At 38.6% G+C, this 13,446-nt stretch overlaps 1 protein-coding gene across 7 annotated transcripts in view; it reads right to left on the minus strand.

The window, feature by feature from the left end:
- The window catches only part of PPARA (peroxisome proliferator activated receptor alpha), a 43,945-nt gene extending 30,499 nt beyond the window's left edge, over positions 1-13,446 (minus strand). For 2 of the 7 annotated variants that reach the window (XM_030040871.2, XM_030040865.2), the window contains exons 1-3: positions 13,117-13,298; positions 12,679-12,878; positions 10,148-10,274 (exon numbers count right to left, since the gene is read on the minus strand). The gene's annotated coding sequence lies outside the window, so the exon portion shown is untranslated. Of the gene's footprint in view, positions 1-10,147; positions 10,275-12,599; positions 12,619-12,678; positions 12,879-13,116; positions 13,302-13,378 lie in introns of those variants that run through there. The other 5 variants (XM_030040864.2, XM_030040866.2, XM_030040863.2 and 2 more) reach the window with 5 other exon arrangements.

Genomic DNA, 13,446 nt, shown 5'->3' on the forward strand with positions numbered 1-13,446 from the left:
TATGTCTGCTGAATCCTTTAAATTCTTGTAAGAGTTGACTAGTCAGGACTTCAGTATCAGTCAACAGTAATATTAGTTAACAAACTATATAATATTATATTAGGTTTATTGGTAACCTACAATGTTCTCCTTCACTTTACTGTTTTCTTCAAGTGTTTTAGGTGGGGTCTTTTCTTTGTTGGGTTTGGGTTTTTTTTTTGGTTTGGGTTTTTTTTGCAGTTCTGGGTTTGTTTGTTTGGGTTTTTTTTTTAAACTACATTATAATCCAGTCTGATGTCTAGATGATTCCTGACTCTAAACCAAGCGAGCACTGTCAAAGACTTAAGTGGAAAACTGTGTTAAAGTCTTCAGTCTTGCTTCAACTTTTATTGTCAAGATGCCTAGAAATCCTGAAAAACTGGCAATTTGTAATTTTTTTTTTCTTTCTCTATGTATCCTGCCTCTGTTTCCACTTTTGTAGTAAATAATGAGCTCTGACAGATGGTTGAGAATAGACTACAAGCTTAACCTATAGAATAAGCATACTATTATTAACATGACATTTAAAAAAAAAAAAAATCAGCCTGAACAACAGTATGAGGGAGGTTTATTCAATTTATTACATTAGTTATTAATGCATGCAAAGCAAATATTCAGACTGGAGTTAATAATATCCAGTATTTTTGAGGCATGATCAATAAAGCAAGTATATTTTATTAACAAGAGATTCAAAAGAACAATAGGATTTTTTTTTCTGCAAGAAACTAAGCCATGGCAACATCTTAGCAACCACTATGTTATAGAGTACTCTGGGTTCTCAGATACGTGCTCTCTTTCAAGTTCAAATACAGCTCCACAAGTACTACTTACAGTTCACCACAGCTTCTAATAAAAACCCCACTTCACTGTTACATATACCTTTACGCTTGCGACACACTCTCCCTTTTTCTTTTCCTCTCTCCAAAGAATCTCCACATTTTGCTCTTTATCCAGTGTGTTTCAATGTCAATATCTCTTCAAGTCACTGTCATATTCCACTCAAATTATTCCATACTTGAGCAACATTCAAATGATTACACATGTTAATCATAGCAGCCATAGCAATTTGTGCTTCAAACTTTTCGAGATTCTAAATCATTCATGACGGTATCTTGTAGGCAATGAAGCTAAAACAATATAGTGTATAGCACACAGATGCTCTGTGTGTTTGCTGAACACTTAGATGTGAAGACCACAACTACTGAGAAAGAAAGATTTGATGCATTATTTAAGAGGATGTTTTCTTTATATGTACCTTAAAAGCTAGGATTTGATTTATAATTGATATTTGAACCAATGCAAGGTCACATTCGGACAAACACGACATTTATGTATTTGCTATTTGATCCAAGGTCACGTTCACACAAATGTGTCATCTGAGTATTTGCTATATTTTTATTACTGTGTAATGAACTCAAAGCTCTCTTACTTTCCCCATGTGTCCCAAAACCCCTTACCCATTTATTTGGAAGTCACCTGTTTTTTCTAAGTTTTGCAATACTCCACAAATGTCTGACAAGCTAATTACATAAGATTTTGAAGTGATTAACAGTTAGGGATACCTTGACTTCAGAAATCAGTGCTCAGTTTAAGGCTAAATCTGGTGGCACAGTATGCCCAGAATGAAGAGAATTTTTAAAAAAGGAAAAAAACAAAAACCCCACAAAACCTATGTCTTATGAACTGCATGCACATATTTCAGATGTCTTAAACCATTATCCATTTCTTTTCTAAAAATAACATGTAAAAATAAGTTTGAGTGGTGAAGTCGAAGTTGATTCTGATGTGTACAGCATTTACAAACAGCCTACACATCTGTCCTAACATGCTGCTCACTGGAAACTAGATCCTCAAGACCAAATTGGAATGTTGTGATTGTTTCCTTACACATGTGATCACGGCGTCTCAGATTATGCAAAGTGGCTTCTCAACAATTTTCCAACTATACCCTGATAGTCTACAGAGACTTCATTTGTTGAAGAATAAAAATATCTGAGGGTAAAAGGCAAATACAAATTGCATTTTAGTGTGGTGACTAAATGATTATCTCCAATATAATCAATTTTTGAAGTAAATAAAATGTAAGCCCCTTGCTAAGTCTCCTGCAGAGTACATTTTCACTACATATGGTAAAAATAAACTTCAGAGGGTAACAAATTAAAGACATCTGTGCAACTAAAATTGTCAATTAAAATTATAATCTAATACATACAGAGGCAGTGCCAGGCAAAATTTTTGGCCATCTTCCATTAAACATATTGACTGTGCTATTACATAAACCTCTCTAACCCAGAAGTTTTACTTGCTCACATGCTTGTTAAAAAAAAACACAACAAAACAAACACCCCCCCCCAAAACAAAACCAAAAAACCCCCACACCACAACATATATGTTCTATTCTATCCAGAAAGACATAACTTTTACAAGCAAAGCTGTCCAGTAACTCTTACTAACAAATGTGAAATTTTAGACACACTATATTTATGAAAAGGAAGGAAAACCAATTGTCACTAACTTATAGAGTCAAGCAAAGACTTTGACGCTCTTTCTAAAACCCTGATAATATTTCAACAATCTTTAGGGTTCATGTATATCTGTGGATACCTTAAAATGTGTTCTTATAAACCAGGATATAAGAATCTCTTTTGTTTTATAGCCACAGATCTTTATGTGTGATAGCAATTGGTATATATTGTCGGTAATTCCTTATTGGCAGGACTGGTAGTAACATAATACACTTTAGAACTTAAGACTCCTTGCTGTGTTATAAATAAAAATACCTGCCTTAAGTTTATATTTATAGTAAAATGAAGGATAAAAACCAATTAACTAATCTTTTGTTCTGTGAGCATATTTATTATTCCCATATGATTTCAACCTTGCTTACTCTTTGACAGAAGAGCAAAGGAATGTTCCTGTGACAAATACTTCAGTAGAATACAGCCTAAGTCAAATCCACATATTATATATAATAATAATATATTATTATTCTGCCAGATAATCTAATATTTTACAGATACCAAATAGTTTTGAGTTTGTTGACTGGTAATGAAATTTTTGAAGTTGTCTATAATTTTGTGAGTTTAAATAACATAAAAGCTTGACAGCATTAAGTTGTGACAGTACTCAGATTTGAAAGGTAGAATTCATATCGGTTTTTACTATTACCAGCATTAAAACACTGGGAAAAGGGCAACTTCAGGGAGAAGAAATGAAAAAAGCTTTGACTTCTATTGATTTGCTCCCAAAGACATAAATTTTTCATACCACTGTCATTCCACATGTCACCCCGCTCTTTCCTCTTGTCACTACACTTACAGTTCGCCCTCCTCACGCAGTGTCCCTGAACTACTGACTATGCAAACAGCAAACTTGCTGTAGCTGGTTCAAAGCTACATGTTGCAACTGGCTCACTAGTGCTCCTATGCTGATTGGGAATTGACAGGCCAAACAGATAATTGTTGAATTCGTATTGCATCATTTCCTCAGTAGGGTCAATAATGTGTTTTCTTTTCTTCTTTCTCGTCACCAACTTTCATAAAAATTACAGAACTTTAATGCCTTTGCAACCACTACTCCTCTGTCAAATTTGACAAGACTTGCAGTTTCAAAGTTAACGGGTAGAGGAAGAGGACAGCATACCATACTGCATATACCTGACTTTCTCAGGTATCTAGACTAAAAGAGATGAGAATACAATCCTGAAAACGGTTTCCAGTATAGCAGTTTTGGAGCATAACTCTCTTCCGAGATAGATCTGGACTTTTGCCCCCCCCCCCCCCTTTTGGGGGGGGGGGTGGAGGATGTTTGCTTTCAATATTTGCTTTATATTTACTAAGGTCTGTAGAACACAAAAACAGTACAATGGGTGTCTGAAGTTATGTCAGTACTTGGAGTATTCTACAGTTTTCCAGAGTCCCTCACTTTGACTCCTAATCACATACTTTATTAAGAAAAAGATAATTGGCTGTCCTTGAAATAGTGGTTAAATATTCACTTTGGCTGAGGATTTCTGAGCTGTGGGCAAAAATACTAGTTCTTACAAACATCTTAATGGCAACATTCTTCCTGAATAAAGAGCTATTGTTTTGGAACGATACTTTTAATCTAAAAAGAGAGAGAAAAAAGAAAAAGATATCTTAAATTAAAATTACTTAATACAAAAAGTTGAAAGATGGTTTGGACTTTTTAGCATATTGTTTTAAGATCACGAAAATCTTCACTTGAATCTTACCTGCCCTTCAACTGTAACCTAGGCCTTGCAATCCCCCTTTTTTAGAACACCTAGTCAGACACAACTTCTCCACCTGGCCAACCCCTAAATTTTGCCACCCCGGTTCCATTACACAGGTCCTGCTCAGAACAATTGAAATAAAATCCCCACAACTTTGCATCTGTATCTGTTACTACAATAGCTCTCCTACTTATGACCAGCATTCCTTTAAAAGGAACATGAAGCCTTTTAGTTTTCTCTTTTCATTTACAGCTTAAACTTCCACGTGTAAGCTTGGTGTCCTTCTTGTTTTGGCATGGGACAAAAGTCCAGTTACTTTGGTATCTGATGCTGCAACTTTTGCTTCAAAGATCAACAACAAGCAAAAATATCTTTCTGCCTCAAGTATACCTCCTTTTCAGTCTCTATCGTTCTCCCCATCCCCAAATCTCACATTTCAGTTTTGGCTTTACCCTGGCACACTCAGCTTCCATACACTTTCAGCTGTCCTACCCTTCTCTTTCATAAGCCATGTCAACCCATCCTCAAATCACCTCCTTCATCCCCTCGGGTCCTCTAGTCTTCTATCTCCGCCCCTCTAGAATCTGCACAGCTGCACTCTTCTCACCATCTGCAACCCCTTGCATGATTCATCACCAAACATAACAGACCATGATTATTCACTATTTGAAAAGCTACAGTGGAATTTACATCTGTTTCTGGAAGAGATTCAAGAACCCTGAATTCGCCTTCTTAGCAGAGAACACCACCACTGTGTATTTTCGGTGGGTTTATTTCACTGATAAACTTTATCCCCTTGCCTAGACATAATAACAAGACATATTTGATAACCTAAATTCAGCTTAACAGAAGGGTTTATATCCTATAAAAGAAAATGACCCTCAAACAAGATATTACAGATTTAGGCCCGTTCTGCTTGTAAGTATTTTTTTTGAAAATTAATTGAGTAATACCAATGGATTAGCTTTCAAACTCTTCTACCAGTAGAAAAAAATCTAATGTCTTCTATAAACAGCACCTGGATTTGTGTAGTTTACTTATTCTTCAGTGTATTTTTTTTTTTAACAGGCTCTTGTTGCTCAGCCATTACATTTAAATAAATAAAAACTGCTAAAAATAAACTAACTTTGATTTAATGGCATGCCACAACTCAGAGTACCCAGAGTGGAATGTGAAACAGAATTCTTTCACTTTTTGTTGTTGGTTTGTTTGTTTGTTTTTTTAAGAAAAAGGCCTTCAGTTCTGTTCCGGTAATTTAGAAATTCCTACCTTAAAAAGTTTTTCTTTGTGATAAATGTATCACAAAAACAAAGTTTACACTGAATTAGCATTGCTGACAGGAGTCTTGGCAACAGGTATGAATGCAATGAATCCACATTTTTTGGCAAATGGACATCAAGTACTTGTACTTCCAAGCTACTGACATGTCAGATAGAGGATATACTTGGGACACATGACTTCACAGTTCTAAATCAAGTCACTCGCTACAGTATAGAGATCACAAGCCTCATACTCCTGCATGATCAAAAACTGTCAAAATATAACCAATTATTTTCCTGACATCTAAGCTCTCTGCTCATCCTTCATATGACATGAGGGGTGTCTACTTACCTGTTTAACAGCCCCATATTAACAATAGTATCACCATTGCTGCCTGCTTGGCACCCCACTTCTCCTCCCCACTTCTTTTAACTAAGGAAGCACCTGAATTACAGAAAGGTAGAAGAAAAACAACAGCCCAATGAAACAGCCAGGATAAGAAAACCTGTTTAAAAAAGTCATATATGTACTTTCATATACCAGTTTTAATTCACTTTGTAAGGCATTTTAGCTGACTGAATCAGACTTTTGAAAAAGCAATTATAGGGGGACAGCACTCGCAGCCCTCTCCTGAGCCAAACTGAAGCTGTTGGTTGCAAAATAACATAACTCGTTAAGGGTACAGTTAGACAAGCCAGTTTAAGTAATGTAATAGCTCCCTGACATCAAAAGGATATCCCTTCCATAGCTCCCTGACATTGTCAGCCCTGCACCTTCCCTCTCCCTTCTTCATTTCCAGCCACACAGCTCCATCCTGCCTGTGCTGGCTCTCGCACTTGTCTGACCTCTCTGGCCACATCTGCAATAGTAAATAAAACAGGGCCAGAGCACAGGCTTGAGCCATGCTGTTAGCGTCCTCTCTGACACCATTTTGGCCCATACCAACTTGGCACTCTTCCAAATGCACAGGCACAGCTAAGGGCACAGCACATGCAGAGCAGCAAATTGCTCTCCACTGGCAGTCTGGATGCGACCATGCTGTTTCAAGGGGAACACTGTTAGCTGTGTGCAATCTTGCCACTTTGTTCCGGGTCCAGAGAACAGTCCCTGGTATATTTTATTCCCTAGTGTAGACATAGCCTCAGTGAAACAATTCAGCTTATTAAGCCAGTAGAAATGTAACGCAGGAAAAACATAGCTAGAGATAGCTGAACAGACTCACTAAAGGGGCAGCAAAAAGTAAGGGTAGAAACACCTGGATGACAGCAAAGGAAAGAAGCATGAAGAGGGAGCCTGACCGATCTTTTAACAACAGTTGCTAGACCAGGTCAGGCCATGCTGAGTAACCACACCTCTTGCTGTAAGCCTTATATTTGCAGGGCTATCAGGAACAACACAGAGAGGGGACACCCTATTCTATTTTTTTTTTTTTTCATATTTGTGTGTTCACTCATATATATATCTATACACACACACGCATGCCACACAGAAGAGAAATAAAACATGATAGCTGCAAACTGAACAATTCTATATGCTTAAAGGATAATCACTATTACATTTCCATGGGATTTATTACAGGATTTATCATCTTGAGAAAACGCAACTCCTTGTAAATTTAGTTAGAATTATGGCAGCTCAGTATGCTGAAGATCAGGTGCCCAAAACATATATTTAAGTTGAACGTTTGACAGCTGTTTGAAAATATTAGCCTATTTATGTACAGTTACTTCTCTATGGAAGCACAGTACACAAAATGTACAGCTGCTGCTTTTTTCAAAAGCAGTATCCTGTGCTGCTTGTCTCTTAGTTACATATATACTGAAGCTGCCACCTGATTTGCTTCTAATCAGACCGGCCTGCTTAACTGCATACAGCACTCTTTTGTCCTGAGGTGGATAAGGATAAATAAATTTTATATAAAAGAATTAATTTCAGAGGTAAAAAAACAGTCCAGATTTCTTATGTGCTCTTCTCTGTGGGCAGCTATGTGGAATACGAATAAACACATTACACCATTTTTAAATTTCACATATATACAGCATAACAACCTAAGTCTACCTTACGCTCACAAAGCAGATTTTCCAACAACCAACTGGTCAGAAACGACCACAGAGAGAACATTCTCCTGTTTACATAGCTCTCTCATAGTGAAACTACATCCATACAGCATCTTACACTGACAAAAAACCCACTCAAAACTCCCTCACAATGCAGCACACTTACTCCAAACGGAACATTTACCTACAGACTAAGAAAAAAGATTTGAAAACCCACACTTAACCATTTTCAACTTTGCTGAATAAACTTCAGTGTCCAATATTCTGGGCATACTTGCATTGGCTACTTTTAAAAATTATTCTTAGGACTCCTAACCTTCATCAAGAATCTAGTTCCAGCCTCTATTAGAAACATAATTTTTATGCTAGCAATGCATAGTTCTTGTAATCTTCCCCTGAAAATTGCCAATAAGCCAACAATATTCACTACAACCTGCTGGCTGCAATTAATTTTATTTTATTTTAACATCACAGTGGGTGAATTTATCGATCAGTGTAATAGAGTATTCATCAGCCCTATTGTAAAGAATGCCGTCAAGCACTGCCTGCTAATAAATCCAGGAGTCTCCAAAGCAGCCTGTTGACGCAACACCCACCCACCTTCCCCCCCTTCCTTGCCTTCAAATTCAAATGGTTCCGTATTATATTCTTCAGCCTTACTACTCCAGGGAACATTTTCCACACATGTTGATTAAAGATGCAAGGTTTAGTTTTGTTTAATATGAACCTGCACCATGACTCCAATGCCATGTACTTTATAACTTCCTTGCTGAAGCAGTAACACTAACAGGAGGCTAGGAAATGTCAACAGTAATTCAAGTCTTCATTTTCAAATAGATTTTGCAAATAAACAAAAGTTTTTCTTACCATCTGAACATTCATATTCTGGTTTAAATGCAGTGCTTTCTTCTGTGAATTGTTGTATCGAGCATTTCCAGTAAATAATTATTTAAAACAAAACAGGCATGTAGCACTCTTATTTGCGTAACAAAAAATGAATGGCAATACAAGTCTATATGCAGATAACAGAACTTACTCAGACAGCGTACCTGTGCTGGATACATGGATACATACAACAAGACAGTAAGCCCTGCCTCCAAAACTTAATCATAGGCTGTATAATAGTTTCAAATGATCCATGTTTTTGTTAAATCTAAGTAAGATTAGGATGGATTGTGGTACCACTTTTCCATGCAAAACACATCAAACTCTGAACTATTCACAACAATAAATGCTCTCAGCTCCAGGATATTATACAGTCATAGATGAGTAAGAAGTTACTCAACCAGCAGTTAATTTGCACACCAAACAGCAGCTCTGGTTTCCTTTTACATACTTATCAACAAGCTGAATATAGACTAATGAGATACGAAAATATGAAACACAAAAATATTGGACTAACTCACTTTCACATGTATTTCAGCTGCCTGGAAACAAATGCAAAAGAACCTTACAACTTCAGTAGCTGCTAACTACTCTGAGTTCCTCAAGGCAGACACATCTTTGAACAAGTTTCTTTTACTATTTGGAAAGATTAAATGAATAATTTCTTAGTTTATACATTTTTTAAAAGCCATGATAGTATATCAGCATTTCTAGAAAGGGATAGGTAATTTGCCAAATGCTTGCGAATCTATCTCGTACTGTTAGTGTTTCCACAGGCCTGAGACAACTTAACTTAAAACAATAAATTTAGATGAATATAGTACCACAGAACAAACTATGCCTGTTTGGTAGTTCTCATCTTTCAATCTGCAAAGTAAAAAAAATTTCTACAGTTTATGCTTACAGCATTTTAAAACACAGCAAACAACCACATAAACCAGTCATGTAGCAACTCAAGCCTCAGTCAGGATTAGAATACCAATTAATTGTATTTTATAATTTGTATTAATCTGTACACAAGAAGCCCTTCACTGGACACAGAAATTATACTTCCTAGATACTTAAAAGACACATGCAATGCACTTACAAATAAATATTGTTTCATAAGCAGAAACTATGAGAACTGGTATGAGGAAGTGGAATCAGATTTGGCAACATCTCAATTCCACATGCAATCTGGTCACACAACAATCTCCTCATATCAGTTTAATGTTTTTAAAACATGCCACATATCACACTCTTTAAGATTGAGAGATTTTAGTTTTATGCTGAGGACAGTGATGATTTAGAGCCTAACCTTACTGGATAAGTACTTTTTCATTCGGTGAATATTCAGCATTCTACTTCATAAAAAGTCGTTCAATATTTAATGTGAAATGCTGAGCACTCCTAAAATATTAAGAATTCAGAATTCTGCTGAATAACATCTTTATACAACTTTTACGCAGAAGTCTAACACAGCAGTAGATATCAGAACACGAGGAAATTTTACTTACTCTGTTCTCCTGACTGTGCTAGTATTTTCAATTTATCAACTATTTGTTGGCACTACTTGCTCAGATTTCTTTCCTTGCCAGATATACATTCCTATACATTAATCACTCTTTACAGAAATTCTGCTTCAAATGTTTTTTTCTTATCTAGTTGTTCAAAAACAATGCCAAGATAGTTCCCAGTCCATGTATGTACTCACCACTTCGTGCTGCATCTTGCAAGGTTGAAACAGAAGCTGTTTTCTGGAATCTGTTTCCTTTCCATTTCATGTGCACATTGGCCATAACAAGTAGTGCTTCATTAATAAAAAGCTGCTGACATTCTTTCTTTAAAAAAAAAAAAAAAAAAGAAAAATCAACAAATTTCCAAAAGCTTACTATTCTAATTTTATATTGATATCATGTAATACAATGCTTTTTCATATTTCTTTATGCTTCTTCAGAAGAAAACACTGTCATTTCACTTGGGCTATAATTATTTTTTTAATGACTGAGGCTTTTAATACAACACCTAGTTTTACAGCAGGACTACACTGACATCTAGCTAACTAGGGTATATAACTGGTACACCCCAGTATCATTCTGATCTTTTTTCTTCATACTAGAAAAATTCAAGAGCACTCAACTAAGACCACTACAGTGAAAGCCTTGTGCTATTTTAATTATCTCTTATAAAGCAAAATATTTTTACTCATAAAGAGCATTCTCCCAAATGTCCGAGTCTTTATGTGGACAAACTGTTAGAGTAGTTACAGTTTGCAAGGTGCATACACACATGCGCCACAAGATGTCTTTGCAATTGGCCTTTTAAGTACCATTTATACCCCAAAAGTAGAGATTTTGCTTTTATATACTTTATAAGGCTTGTTAAAAAAAAAAAAAAGCATACATAGCTAATGGTTTGATTGAATTGACTCCCCTGTCCACTCAACTAAAAACCAAACAAGTTAAAGATTCAGAGAGATTTTGCAAAAGCTGTCAGATTAAATTAAAAAAGTTAAAATTCAAAAATGCTGTAAGAAAATATGTTTGTACTTATAATAAATATGAATTCAACTTCATTTATTTTCCAAGACAAGTATGGTGTTCTCTTTTTTCCGCCTTGCAATAAATATGCCATGTGCAAAAGAAACAGAACTCAGAACTCAAATCTTAGCAGGTAAGCTAATGCAAAGTAAAGAGAAAAATAGTGCTATTTGCAATTTTGAAGTAAGAGCCGCTTCTAAAAAAATACTAAGAAAATTTACATTGCCCTCCTTGACCACTTTGGGTCAACAGTGAGCACTATAATCTATTTTCTAGAACAAGATTAATATCCTAGGCCATGTAACGTACTCTCCTGTAGGTCATTATCTTCTCTAATATTTTTATAACACTCAACACATATTAAAAGCATAACAGCACAAAATCACAACTGAAATGCAACCCTTTCTCCATGGTTTAAAATTCATAATGCCCTTTAAGAAGACTACAGTATTGTGGGGTATGAATAGAAAATGAAGACATTAAAGAATGACTGAAAAGCAAGTGAGAAAACCACAAGGTTTTCAGGATGTACGGGTTTGTAATAGGTAGCCAAAACTCCCTATGCCACCTGATTGTAGAGGATGACAGTCAATATAAGGCATCAGCAGATTGATAAGAACTTTTTTTTGGACTATGCCAAGTGTTCCTTCCAAACATGGGAAAAGAAAGGGAGCGTGCTGGCTACGCAGTTCTACAAACCTTGATAAGGTCTGCGCACACTCTCATCCTTCTGAAACACTGCATTGCCCTACTTAAAATCCCAAAAAGTTGCCACTACAAGTAACTAAGAGCCAATGGCTGCTTGATAGCTCATGCCAAATAACAAAGGTTATGATACTGGTTTAGCTTTGAGTAGACTTGTGACCACATCACATGCACCACAACTGCCGTCAGTTTCAGCATGAGACCAGGTAGCCTCAATATTGAGCCAGTGATTCTGAATTTATGAAGGAAACCACTTTTTATAGCATATCAGTTTTGCTACCTGCAAAGACCAAGCGAATTTCAATCCAGTAATCAGTGCTAGACGCCAACAAGAAAGTCTGTGCATGTTCTATAATACACGTACAGTTTGATTAAAACTTTCCTTCCCAACAAAACTTATGCAACGTCTTTATTTGTGCAGTACTACTGAGGCTTCCAATGCCACCAAAGTGCCAAACATCATTATTGCAGATAATCCTGTCTGACGAATCCTGTACTCACACTTCTTCCATCAGAGAGCTTAGGAACAGCTACTTGTGTCAGTGAGACTATGCTGATCTTAACAGGAATACAAGGCAGTACCTTTTAGCACTCCTTCCCATTACTTTTTGAATGCTCTCTCTTTCACTTGCTTTTGGACAGCCCCGTAGGGACAAACAAGAACATATTTTTCTCATCAAATCACAAAAGCAAACAGAGGGGGAGCTCCCACTGACCCATTCCTCACTCCAAGGATACAGGACTCTCCTCTGACCAACCGACTGGTAAAAGCACAACCTGCCTGACCAAGCCAAGCCAATAAAGATAACCTCCAAGCACGTACTTTCTGCCTAGCGCCCAGGTCCCTTTCTCAAACCAGGTTAAGGACAATTCACGTGTGCTGCGTTTAAGAGACACGACAGCTGCAAAACAGCACCTTACCTGACAGGACATCGTCTTCTCCTCTGTTCCCCCCACCACCCTGAGGTCTCCCCACAAGGTTTCCAAGATCGCTCCTTACCTACAAACGCCAGGCTCCGCCAGGGCCGGCTCTTGCTCGTCCTTTAGCCCCTCTGACCCCGGGCTGCCGCCCACCGCGGTCCCCGGACGGCGGGGCAGCTGGCGCGAAGCCCGCGGGCAGCAGCAGAACAGCTACAGCATCTCCTCAGGCCAGCTAACTCCTTCTCCTCGCCTTTGCCACCGCCGGAGTTTCGCAGAGGGCTTCAAAACGCGGCGACGAGATAAATAAATAATAATAATAAAAAATAAATAGAAAGGGGGGGGAGGAGAGAAGGGAAAAGGACATTCGTTAGGAAAACCGCCACCGCGTTAGCGAGGCGGGGGCGTCACCCGGCCGCGTTCCCACCGCCTCCCCCCGCTCGGTCCCCGGAGCCCCAGCCGGGACACAGGCAGCCTCCGCACCGCAGGGGACGGGGTCGGGTGGCCCCTGAGGCAATACCGTGCATTACTGCCGGCCCGCGGGCAGGCGGAGAGGCCGCTCGGCGCCCGTGGGCGCAGCGGGTCCGGGTCCGGGTCCGGGTCCGGGTCGGGCGAGCACCGCCGCGTCCCCGGCTGCGCTCCGCCGTCGGCCCCGCGGGGCGCCGAGCTCTACTCGCCGCCAGCCTCGGCCACGGGGGGCAACAGCCGCCCGGCGCTGTCAGGCCGGCGGGGCGGGGGCCGGGCCGGGGAGGGGAGGGGAGGGGAGGGGAGGGGAGAAGTACCCCGGTCCTGCGCCTGACTGACTGCGGGCGGCAGGGTGACAGGTACCGGAAGTGAGCTCGTGGCACAC

The sequence above is a fragment of the Aquila chrysaetos genome, chromosome 17, assembly GCF_900496995.4.
Source record: "Aquila chrysaetos chrysaetos chromosome 17, bAquChr1.4, whole genome shotgun sequence".
In the NCBI taxonomy this organism is placed as follows: domain Eukaryota; kingdom Metazoa; phylum Chordata; class Aves; order Accipitriformes; family Accipitridae; genus Aquila; species Aquila chrysaetos.